Source organism: Anolis carolinensis, chromosome 4 (genome assembly GCF_035594765.1).
Source record: "Anolis carolinensis isolate JA03-04 chromosome 4, rAnoCar3.1.pri, whole genome shotgun sequence".
Taxonomy (NCBI): domain Eukaryota; kingdom Metazoa; phylum Chordata; class Lepidosauria; order Squamata; family Dactyloidae; genus Anolis; species Anolis carolinensis.
Window position 1 is genome coordinate 172,400,268 of NC_085844.1, and position 13,097 is coordinate 172,413,364.

The following is a 13,097-nucleotide window of genomic DNA, read 5'->3' on the forward strand; positions in this document are numbered from 1 at the left end:
AAGGCAACTGCAGGCATATTAGAATAATGGCTCATAAAATTGGTGTATTTAAATCAACTGTCAGAAATATGAGTTCCAAATCCTTCCCTTTTCTTGGGTATCAGTTATGTACCACTGTTATTTACATTTGAATGTGCAGATAATTTAAAAAAACACACAACATTAATTAGCTAAGTTAGTAAACCAAAATAATGGCAAAATAAGGACAAGTAAGAATGCAACTAAACAAAATAGTCAAGGAAAAATTATAGAAAACAGGGAAATTTTACACCTTCTACAATCCTTGGAGACAGTTCAAAGGTGGCATATTATGACTGAATTAGCAATTATTCAGCAATTATTTATTTTTTCTTTTTATTTATTTCAGTTCAGTTCTATTTAAGGGGGTGTGGTAGTGCAGTAGGTTAAACTGCTAAATTGCAGAATTTGCTGACTGGAAGGCTGGCAGTTCAAATCCACTGGGTGGGGTGAGCTCCTGTTGTTAGCCCTAGCTTCTGTCAACCAAGCAGTTCAAAAACTATGAGTAGATCACTAGTTACCGCTCTGGCACTCCATGCAGTCATGCCAGCCACATGATCTTGAAGGTGTCTACAGACAACGCTGGCTCTTCGGCTTAGAAATAGAGATGAGCACCACCCCACAGTGTTGACTCGACTAGACTTAATGACAAGGGGAAACCTTTACCATTACCTTTATTTCAGTTCTATTTGGAATAGTTACATGCAAATCAAATTGATGTTGGTCTTCAGTCTCCATTCAGAAAACCAATAAATCCAGCTGGCATAACCGTTGAAGCAGTGGGCAATACCTCTGGAGACTATGGTTTGAATCTCTGCTGGGTCATAGAAACCCTCTGGTTGACTTTGGGCAAGTCACACTCTCTCAGCCTAAGAGAGGCAAAGGCAAATCCCCCTCTGAACAAATGTTGCCAAGTGTGATAGGATAAATTGGAAACAACCTGAAGGCACACAACAACAACCATCAGCTATTCACAAGTAACACAGAGGTGTAAGTACCTCCATATTCACGGACATTAATCTGGGTGTTTAGTCCTAACAAGAAAATTCAGATACTGATGTTACAAAAGCATCATACTCCAATCATTTGGGCACTGTAACTTACTTTTAACTTCTAAAAAATCCCTTTGTTTCAGGTCGTTTTGCTGAAAATTTGCACTCCTTCGTAACAAGGCATGTTAAGGACAAACAGCGCTACATGTAGCAAAAACCTTTAGCATGTGGCAAATACATATCTTTCGTACTTGAGAGTTTTAGTACAAGGATTCAATTTTACCTTCAAGAACTTTCCTGTGTGGCAAGTGCAACTGAAAAATTATCCTGGTCCCAAAGTCATCCAGAGAACCTCATGATCACACAGAACTAAGTCACATCACTTCAGCTTTCCCTTTTCATAGAGAAACCTGAAAAGCAAAAACTTTGAACTCATCTGTTTTTGAACTCTAGCTAAGCAAAAATCTCATTTAACCAAGAACACAATGTTGCCATGACGAGCATCAGCAAAAATCAAAATCTTAGTAGCAAACTGCAACTAATTACAGCTGATAATTTTGAAGTAATAAAAGCCATAAATTATGTAAGATTGAAATATGGGCTTCTTTCTATAGCTGAACTCTCAAGCATGCAAGGACTAATTCCAGCACTCAATGAATAATGCACACATCTCTAAGTTAATCGGTTTGTCAGATAATTTGAACAGAATTAGAAATGTAAAGACACTTGTTTACATGTTCATAAGGCAAGGATAACAGTCCTAGAATTTGCTTTAAACCTTCTCATATGTTGATTCCCATTCATGAGATGAATAAGAATTTGAAACATATTTGAAACTATCCATGTGAAGATCAAGGGCTCCTGCCTCAACATCTAAAAGAAAATTTGAGGAGTGAACAGTTCAATAAGCTCGATAATGGTAGGTGAATGACACAGAACAAGACTTCAAGGTAGAAATACAGAAGAATTCCTTGTTCAGATAAAAAGAAAATCACAACTGCTTCGTGCAGAATACAAATCAAGTCTTGAGTCCTTTTGCATTTATTTCTTTTCAATTCAAAAGCTGAACTCACATACAAGCATTTGATATAATTATTGGGCCAATTACATAAATTTGCTCGTATAGATCTAGTTTTCAAGTTACAAAGCAAGTCCAACTGAAAAGTTGGCAAATACTCTTCATGTGGGTGTATCCTTCCACTAAATTAAAAGAAATCTACTGATGGAAGAACACCCACATGAAGAGTATTTGCCAACTTTTCAGTGTCCTTTGCAGCCCCCAGCACAACTAACTGTTCTGTTCCCAAGGGTCTCATCCATTTTTCAGAGAACTAAAAGGAGTACAATTGAAATTGGATGCTAGGGAAAATACCCAGCAGCCTCTCTGATAGGATAGTAAATGAAGATTTGATTCTGTTTAATTAGGAGGGCACACATGGACTACCAAGGAGCAATCATATGAACCATATTTTTACCATGTATTTCTTGGTGTTTGTGTTCTGCAACTTGATCCATCCACCTTGCCCTTGGTCAGTCCCTCTTCCCTTTTCCTTCCATTTTCGCCAGCATCATTGTCTTCTCCAAGCTTTCTTGTCTTCTCATTATGTGGCCAAAGTACTTCATCTTTGCCTCTAATATCCTTCCCTCCAGTGAGCAGTCAGGCTTTATTTCCTGGAATATGGACTGGTTTGATCTTCTTGCAGTCCAAGGCACTCCCAAGCCCTGTCTACACTGCCATATAAAATCCCAATTATCTGCTTTGAACTGGATTATATGACAGTGTAGACTCATATAATCCAATTCAAAGCAGATAATGCGGATCATCTGCTTTGATAATCTGGATTATATGGTAATGTAGAAGGGGTCTAAGAAGTAGTGCTACCTTACACATTGTCACTCAAACATAGGTCCCATTAAGTTTAACAGGGCATGCAGCACTACCAGACAGGCAAGAGCAACAACCCTATACCTGCCTGTGTTACAACAAGCTCCACTAAATCAAATGGGAATTGGTTTCAAATGCATAAATATATGACAACACCTAAATCCATTTTTCCTTAATACCAATAAAAACCTTTCTTTCATTAGATGAACATCAGATCCACTTTAAGAATCTTTTTAATATACAATCTTATACACATCCCAAAATAATGCAACCCTACATATTTTACATAGGTGTCAGTAGTGAGTTAAATGGAATTTATTGACATTTATGTTTTTAAGACTATAGCCTGGATCATGCAATAAATGGCAAATAATATATAATCCATTATTTCCCATCAACTTATTCAAAATCTGTTTTTCACCTTGAGACTCAGTTTTGGGGAAAAGCAACGGTACAAATAAATCTTATCTGTGTTACCATCCCACAACCCACAGATATTAGGACAAAATCTATGGGGATTAGTGGGCATACTCACTAAGGAAATTTCCGTCACATCAGGAATTTATTTGACCACTCATCTGCATTAGCAAACTCCTCTACAACGTTATTCATTTTCTGGATAGGAGTCTACAAAGTAACAGAACATCAGCATTTACATACTGGCTGTAATCCAGTCCATTTCCCAGCAAACTCATTCTATCAAACCAACACCTAAGCCAAGCATCCATAATTATTTGTGGCAGAGAATGGAAAACCTAGGCCAGCAGTACATTCAACAATTAAATCAATTTTAAATACATGCTGTAAACCACGCTTTTGCAGACATTTTTAGCCCTGTGGTGAGGATGTTTCAGCCACTAGTTTATGAAGTTTAATGGACAGTATTTGTTCACCTCCAAATCATAAATGTAAATAAGGCCCGCCATAAGTAATTTGTCATTTTAAACTTAAACATTTATTTGGATGTTTGATAAATCTGCAATTCTAAACTATTTCTAACAGTTCCTTGTCATGTCTGTTTACATGTAACCAAGGGCTCCAACACCAGACCAGTACATTTGAGTCTTTTTGTTTTGTTGCCATATTTTATAAACTAGCCCAATAACCAAAGATTTCTGGGTAATTTAATGTAAAGAAGAACCCACAAAAATATCCTGCATCAGAATATACTTTGAAAAGCCTTCTGACAAAAAAAAAACTGTAGGGGGGGGCATCTGGAAATCTTTTTGGGGAGGGCATTCCAAATCTGGGTGCCATTACTGAAAAGCTACTATCCAAACACTACATTTGTTTAGAGAGGCATCCAAAAGAGCACAGATGAAGTTCTCAAAGACCAATGAGGTATATAAGCATGTTTGCACAGAAGCAAAATCCACTGAGTTCAATGGAACTTAGGTCCCTTCTGCACTGCCATATAAAATCCAGATTATCTGCTTTGAATTGGATTATATGGCAGTGTAGACTCATATAATCCAGTTCAAAGCAGATAATGTGGATTATCTGTTTTCATAATCTGGATTATATGACAGTGTAGAAGGGCCTTATTCTCAGTTATGTGTGTTAAAGGATTGAAATCTAACAGAACAATCCTAATTCACTCAACCAACATTACGCCAACTCAAGTTGAGCTGACTAGGGGGGTTGGCAAGGACGCAGGTCTACCCTGCCCTTAACCTGTCTTGTCCCTGGTCAATGAAAGTTCTGGATCTGGCATGACAAAGTTATGCTGCTTTTCCTCCTCTTTTCTTCCTAACAATTTAATTTGACAGAGCAACTATGCCATCAGATCCCTGTTGCCATCTGATCTCTGGGATTTGCTGAAGGGGGAGATTACAAGGAAACAAGGGTAGCCCCACCAGTAAAAGACCACTTCAACTAGCACAAGAGGCTTTTGCTATACAACCAGCAAAATGGGATTGTGCTGTAATTGATCAATCCGATAGTCAGATTATATCAGGATTAGACATGTGCTGCTGCTGTTGAGATGAGACAAAGATTATATCTGATGTTTGTTCAGCCCAGGGAAAGGAAGGAAAATGTATTAAATAAGCTTTAAATAGGGGTGGGCAAAATGGCTTATGTACTGGGTTGCTGTGAGTTTTCCGGACTGTATGACCATGTTCCAGAAGCATGCCACTGATTCTGGCCGTGAAAGCCTTTGACAACAGGAAACCAACCCATTGAGTGACTTCACGCACTCAGGAAAACCCTGTGATAGGATCACCTCAGGGTTGCCATAATTTAGAAATAACCTGAAAGCATTCAACAACAAATACAGTACATTGAATAATACTGAGTTATTTATTATTAAGTAATTCAGTTTGCCAACTCACTATTAACAGATAAAATCACCTCACAGATATTTCAGTATTGTTTCAACTAATTTTGAGTCTACTTTACCTATATTGGCTAATGTGTACGTATTTATTATCTTTAAAATGATAGAAATATAAAAAGCTCCAAACTCCCATGAACTATGTGGCTTTGAAGCTCTTGCATAGTACCCACCTCTACCCTAGTTATGCATATAAATCAGAGATAACTTGAAGGCACACAACAACAATAGACCAGCTACAATGAACCAACTAATTAGGCCATGAAATGTTGGCATTTATCTCTTTTGAAGGGAACTAAACTTTGCTATATTCTTTTACAAAGAAATAGAGAAGGTGAAAGACTGGCTCTTCAGATGATATTGGGTTACAAAATGAACAAGCTCTATGAATTCTAGTCAAAATAACAAATGTTGGGAGTTGGACTCCAACTTTGAAAAGGCAAAAAACAGTGCAAACAGATACTGGAGATCTGCCTGTCAGGGATGCTGAGCTGTGGAATTTTGCATGGACAGGTTGTTGAACCAGAGGCTCCATTGGGTCCTTTCTGATTCTATGAATAGTTGAATGTTCACACTACAGAGAAACAGCTAGGAACATCTGGTTCACCTATACTTGTCAATATGGCCTGATTCAAACTTTGCATGGTACCAATGTCAGCAAGGTGTTCCCATGTCAGTGTGGTGATAGATGTACTCCAGATTTTGAAATGAATGGTAAATAAGCTATCCAAGGTGCTGAACCATATCTTGAACATTGATCCAGTGCCTTCAACAGCTTTTCGAGAGGTTGGAATAAAATCTGGAACTCCCAGCCCTCCCAACACTAGAGTGGATAGGTTCTGTAGTCTAATAACATCTGGAGGACCAAATCTTCCACCTCCTTTACTAGCCACAGCATGGAACAAGATGATGGACAAATACCACACCTGCAGGAGACTAAGTCCTACAAGTCTTCCATAAGCGTTGGGTCATGGTTGGCCCTTGAGACATCTCCTGAAGAGACCTGAGGAGCAGCTTAAGGAGGAGAGGCTTAAAGAGCTGGGCATGTTTAGCCTGCAGAAGAGAAGACTGAGAGGAGACACAATATGTGAGGGGAAGTCATAGGGAGGATGGAGCAAGCTTGTTTTCTGCTGCCCTGGAGATTAGGATTCAGGACAACAGCTTCAAACTACTGGAAAGGAGATTCCACCTGAACATTTGGAAGAACTTCCTAACTATGAGAGCTGTTCAACAGTGGAACTCTCTGCCCTGGAGTGTGGTGAAGGGTCATTCTTTGGAGGCTTTTAAGCAGAGGCTGGATGGCCATCTGTCGGGGGTGCTTTGAATGCGATTTTCCTGCTTCTTGGCAGGGGGTTGGACTGGATGGCCTCTTCCAACTCTATGATTCTAAGATTCTATGATTCTATGACTTCTTATTCACATCCCAATGTCTTTTTCCTGGGACAAATATTCTCTCTCACACAGTCATACAAAAAAAAAGAGTTATAAAATGTTGCCTCTAAGACAGGCATGGACAAACTTCGGTCCTCCAGGTGTTTTGGACTACAACTCCAGCTGTTAGGAAAGTTGATGTCCAAAACACCTGGGGGGGGGGGGCAAGTTTGCCCATGCCTGGTCTAGGATGTAGAAGTCTCTTAAACTTGTGAGTGGAAGTTGAGGATAATCTGTACCTTCTTGTTTTCCAGGCAAGAGGCTGGGAAAGTTATTTCTTGGACCAAAACCTCTCAGAATTTCTCACCATATAGATCAGTGGTTCTCAACCTGTAGGTCCCCAGGAGTTTTGCCTACAACTCCCAGAAATCCCAGCCAGTTTTCCAGCTGTTGGGATTTCTGGAAGGCCAAAACATCTGGGGACCCACAGATAGAAAACCACTGGTGTAGATAGTGGCTGGGCAGTTCCAGAAGCTGCAGTCCACAAAGGACCTTTTCCAAGCTCTGGTTTTATTGCATACTTGGGGTGTGCATGGTTTTCCCTGGGGAATTAATCCTGCAAGTATGTGTATATGTTCTTTTTTTTTTTTTTTTTTTTGAAAAACAAGCTGAACAAGCAGCATTAAGGATTTCAAATGATCTTTCCTCCCATTCCATTATCCAGTGGCAGTCACAGTCAATCATTGCTCACCAAAGAGCACAGGGGAGGGGGGGGGAGAGGGGGGGAGGTCTGGTGGCTGCAAATGCGATCCACAGCAACGGGCCTGGCATGTTTTTTCCCCGAAGAAAAGGAAAGGCTCAGCCGCAGGAGGATTTCCTGAAACAGAACGCTCTGATCCACAGCTAATTATTATTTGGGTTGGAAAGCAAAAGCCACTTACTTGCCCAAGAGTGAAATATGACCTTAGCTAACAAGAGACAAACAGCGGCGGCGGCGGCGGCTAAGAGCGCACACTTTGCAGCAACCACCGTTCTCCTGACAAGGCAATTTCCGGGAGCGGAGCCTTTGCCGGAAAAAGGGAGGAGGAGGAGGAGAAGCAGAAAGGGGGAGGGAAGGAGAGAGAGATGCAGAGCAAGCCTCGCTCATTTTCTTTTCTTGGCAGGAGCGCGATTGCAATGCCTTTTCGGATTGGTCAGTGCTGCCCTGCCTGGCTGGCATCCCAGCCTCTTTTCTTGCTTTAAATAAGCGTGGGACGGGAAATGGCACAGAGTTGGGAAGCCGACTTAGGCGAGCGAGCAGCGTCCCTTCTGCCTCCTCCCTAGGTTATTTTTTCCCCCAGCATTGCTGTTTTTGCACCTAAACCGACTTGCAGGTAAAGTTGCAATGTACAAAACACACACACCACTAGAGGTTTTTTTCTTCTTTGCCCACGAACAAAACTGATGGTGATTATGGGTGCACCCACCCCGATGACTGAATACACTCCTTGACACCACGCAAACTGCCAAGGCTCAATATCATAGACTCCTAAGGGGGGGGGGGGGGGCTGTCCTTTTACAAGATCTTCAGCCTTCTCTGCGCCGAATGCAGGTGCAAGAAGAAAGTGCAAAAGATGGATTGCAATTAATCATCAAAAAACCCCAAAGTTATGGCAACCAGACTGATTGATAACTGTCAAATAGAGGGAGAAATAGTAGAGGCAGTGACAGACTTTGTATTTCTAGGTGCAAAAATTACTGCAAACACAGACTGCAGCCAGGAAATCAGAACGTTTACTTCTTGGAAGGAGAGCAATGACCATTCTTGATACAATAGTGAGGAGTAGAGACATCACACTGGCAACAAAGGTCCACATAGTTAAAGCAATGGTATTCCTCATAGTAACCTATGGATGCAAGAGCTGGACCATAAGGAAGGCTGACCAAAGGAAGGTAGACGCTTTTGAACTGTGGTGTTGGAGGAATATTCTGAGAGTGCCTTGGACCACAAGAAGATCAAACTAGTCCATACGCCAGGAAGTAATGCCTGACTGCTCACTGGAGGATATTAGAGGCAGAGATGAAGTACTTTGGCCACATCATGAGAAGACAGTAAAGCTTGGAGAAGATCATGATTCTGGGGGAAATGGAAGGAAAAAGGAAGAGGGGGCGATTAAGGACAAGATGGACAAGAAGTGACTGGCTTAACCTTGAAGGAACTGGGGGTGGCAACGGCCAACAGGGTGCTCTGGCGTGGGTTGGTCCATGCGGTCACAAAGAGACGGAAGCTACTGAACGAATAAACAACAACCACACCATAGAATTAATACACTCTTGACACCACACAAACTGCCATGGCTCAATGTAATAGAATCATGCAGTGTGTCCTTTTACAAGATCTTCAGTCTCCTCTGTCCCAAATGCTTGTGCCTCACCAAACCACAACTTTCACATGCTAAACTGCCTCCAGAAATGGTGACAAATAACACAATAGTTGCATGGCCACAACAAATATACAAATTACAGGTTTGGAGGATGAAATCTGAGCAAGCTTCTAAACCTATTACCAAATGCCCAATCAGAGTGGAAACCAAATCCATGTACAGTAGAGTCTCATCCAACATAAACGGGCCGGCAGAATGTTGGATAAGTGAATATGTTGGATAATAAGGAGGGATTAAGGAAAAGCCTATTAAACATCAAGTTAGATTATGATTTTACAAATGAAGCACCAAAACAACATGTTAGACAACAAATTTGACAGAAAAAGTAGTTCAATACGCAGTAATGCTATGTAGTAATTACTATATTTATGAAGTGAGCACCACAATATCACGATGTATTGAAAACATTGACTACAAAAATGCGTTGGATAATCCAGAATGTTGGATAAGTGAGACTCTACTGTACTTCTATGAGGCCTGATCAGCCAATTAGTTCAAACCAGTGGTTTAAGCGAATTGGCTGCTTCTCCCCCTTCCCCCACAGAGTAGAACATGGCACCACAAAAATTCAAGGGGGTAGGTTGGCCAGACAGCAGGTCACATGGCCCTACAAAGTCGCTACACCAGAAGGCATACACCCTACTTACGTTTGTGTGTTTTTGGTGTCATATATATATATATATATATATATATATATATATATATATATGGTTGATATGGAGGTTGATATTGTTTTCTTTCTGCTTCAAGTACCAAAGCTCCCTGTGGACTCACTGTATCGTTACAACAGCCATGTGTATTGGTTCTGGGAGCAGGGAATTTCAGATTCAATTATGAATTCCTTGCTTGACACAATCCATGAGTTTGTGGTGACGTGGAACACACACAACTGCTGTACATGAAATCTAGTGTTCTTTCAAGTCTTGTCCAAGGCTTTATTGGGACCAGCTAGTGGGTTACCAGGAGAAATACTAGGGCTCCAGCACATCCCACTTCCTTTCTCCAGTTCAATTTTGCTTGATGAATGAAAGTTCTTTGTTTTCTACTTTGTAAGTGGAAAGAAAGCCAGCAGCAGCAGCCGTATAAATCAATGCTGCTCTAATTTGGCCTGCTGCCTGTTTGACCACTAATGTCAGATAATTTAGTGGTTCCAAATAAGAGGTGGCATCTTTGAAATATTCTCCCTTACAGAGTTAGACCCAATGTGACACTTGCTAGAGGAGAAACTCTTTGCATAAATCTGTCTTAAAAGGCTCACTTAATCATATTACGTACTTCACTTGCAGCATAGCCTTTGAAGGCCAAAGTCCTGGCATGTTGAGGAATGGAGGAAGAGGCTGTAAAGGTGATGGTTTTATTAACCATTGCATTGCTATGGCCCAGCCACAACAGAGGCTCTGTAATGGGGTAAATAGTGACATTTTCCCCTATTGGTATCTGCATTGTTTTTCTTAGGGCCTCTTCACACAGCCATATAACCCAGAATATCAAGGCAGAAAATCCTATATCTGCTTTGAACTGGATTAAAATCCCACACTGACATATATCCCAGTTAAAAGCAAAAATGTGGGATTTTATTCAGCTGTGTGGAAGGGGTACTAGATATTTGCTATCAGAGCAGGGTGTCACTAAAATATGTGCTTAGGTGATGGGATCTTCTAGTCTCACTGCTAAAATAGCGGAAGTGGGGCTGCAATGATGAGCTTTTGGATTGCTCTGGATAAGATCTTTTATGGGCCCAGTATAATCACCTTGCTGGCTGATTGTCCACCTGCATTCTGATATAACAATATCAGAATGCAGGTGGACAATCAGCCAGCAAGGTGATCATACTGGGCCCATAAAAGATCTTATCCAAAGCCTGCCAGCTTGGCTGATAGGGAACTTTTTGTGTCCTTTAAATACTTGTGCCCAGAGGCGGCCCTAGGTAATTTCGCTTTGTAAGCAAACCTAGCTGCCGCGCCCCCCCCCCCGAAATTGTGCCCTCCACCCCCAACATACCTCTGGCGGTGGTGGCGGTGGCGGGGAGGACCATCACCTCCCTCCCATGCGAAGGCCTCAACTTCCGCCGAGGAGGGAGGCAATGGTCCCGCCACCGCCTCCCCCCTTGGCGAACGGGGAAGGCCTACGGAGGCCTAGGTATTCTCGCGAGGTCTTACGAGAATACCTAGGCCTCCGTAGGCCTTCCCCGTTCGCCAAGGAGGGAGGCGGTGGTGGGACCATCGCCTCCCGCCTCGGCGGAAGTTGGGGCCTTCGCCAAGGAGGGAGGCGATGGCCCCCGCCACCGCCTCCACCCTCAGCAAACAGGGAAGGCCTATGGAGGCCTAGGTATTCTCGTGAGACCTTGCGAGAATACCTAGGCCTCCATAGGCCTTCCCCATTTGCCAAGGAGGCAGCTGCGGGACCATCGCCTCCCTCCTCAGTGGAAGTTGAGGCCTTCGCCAAGGAGGGAGGCGATGGCCCCGCCGCCACCTCTGCCCTCGGCGAACGGGGAAGGCCTCATCTGAGGCCTAGCTCTTCGCTGAGGAGGGAGGCGATGGTCCCCACAGCCGCTGCCGCCTCCCTCCTCGGTAAATTTACACGGGGGCACTTTTGAGGCCTCGACAGCGCCCCCCCCTTGACGTGTGCCCAACGCAGCCACTTCAGTGGCCTCTACGTTGCACCGGCCCTGCTTGTACTGTTATCGACCGTGTTTTAGGGGATCGGGACCCTTAAGGAGAGACCCGATCCGGTCCTGAGAGAACGGACCTTGGCGGAGCCAAAAAGGAAAATACGAGCCGCAATACAACCTGAAGCCGAAATGAAGAAGGTCCGCCAAAGTTGAAGGAAAATCCGCCAAGGAATCTTTATTGAGCAATTCAGCTGAAGAGGACTCTAGTAGCGATCATCCGACCTACTAGGGTCCCATACAATCAAAATAAAGCCATATTTATACAAAATTTCAGTCTGACAGCCCTTTGAATTTCCCGCCCTGCTTCCCCGCCCATCTGATCGTTGATAGGCTAGAAGGTTGAACGAGGCGGGCTTTCGTTTCCCGCCTTGCTCCGTTGGCCCAATAGGAAGCTGCCTTTTGTCTCTACTCAGGCCAATCAGGAAAGAGAAGGCGGGAGTTATCGAAACAATGAGGTGACGGGGACAGGAACCAGAGGATTAAGTCCTGCTAGATTGATTTCTAAAGGGTACTTATTTTATTAATGGCAGCAATCAAGGATGTCCGGGTTCCTGTCACGTATACAGATTTTAGATATGCCTTGGGGTGTCAGAGATGGGAGCAAAGATGGGTGGTGATGAGCCATATTGACAGGCTCTGCAGGACACCTTCCTGAGGTGTCCTGGATTTTCCTTTGGGTGAGCTATGACAATGTTTGCCTTGGGGCGAATCACCTTTAGGTCAGCAAACTCCGAATTCGGCGACTCAAGCCCTATATTGTCCATGCAATTTGAATTTGATTGGATTTAGCGGTGGCAGATCATCCTTTTGTTTTTGGGAAAGGAAACCTGGGTCATAGGAAATGGGGTTCATGTTGAGTTCAAAATACTTCCTATTTGATTTCATGATTTGACAATTATGTGAAATAAAATAAAATAAAGTTGGAATATAAACCATGCTGGGAAAAATACATATTTTCCGGGTTCAGCTAGAGTTCAGACTGTGCCTTCATTGGTTAAAACATACTAGGGGATATAGAGAATCATATTATAGCCAAAAAGTATTAAATATTAACACTTATAGCTCATTTTCCCTCCCTGCGTTAATAGCGCTGATCGGGGAGGCTATTAACGCAAGGAGAGCGATTTGACAGTCAGCTGTTGAGCCGAGGAAAAATGGTCCAAGGTGGTTTCTGCTGGTTGTATTTTTAAGACTAGACAATTATAGGCATAAATATGAAAAAAGGTATTTTTTGGTGTGAAATTGAGTGAGTTCTGAGTGGAAATATAGGCTGGGGGGTGTGTGGGTAAACAATCTGGCCATATCGCGGGTTTTCTGGGGACCGGGAGGAAATTCAGATTCCCTCCGGCTTTAAAGCAGAGAGTAAACCCGGTTTCCCTTTTTGTAATATATATATATATAT

At 42.6% G+C, this 13,097-nt stretch overlaps 1 protein-coding gene across 6 annotated transcripts in view; it reads right to left on the reverse strand.

The window, feature by feature from the left end:
- Window positions 1-13,097, reverse strand: part of fggy (FGGY carbohydrate kinase domain containing) — a 229,471-nt gene that overhangs the window by 206,976 nt on the left and 9,398 nt on the right. For 3 of the 6 annotated variants that reach the window (XR_010005402.1, XM_062978262.1, XM_003220146.4), the window contains exon 1: window positions 7,543-7,687. The exons of 1 other annotated variant lie outside the window; for it this stretch is intronic. The gene's annotated coding sequence lies outside the window, so the exon portion shown is untranslated. Of the gene's footprint in view, window positions 1-3,430; window positions 3,523-6,156; window positions 6,299-7,542; window positions 7,688-13,097 lie in introns of those variants that run through there. 2 more of the 6 variants (XM_008109371.3, XM_062978260.1) reach the window with 2 other exon arrangements.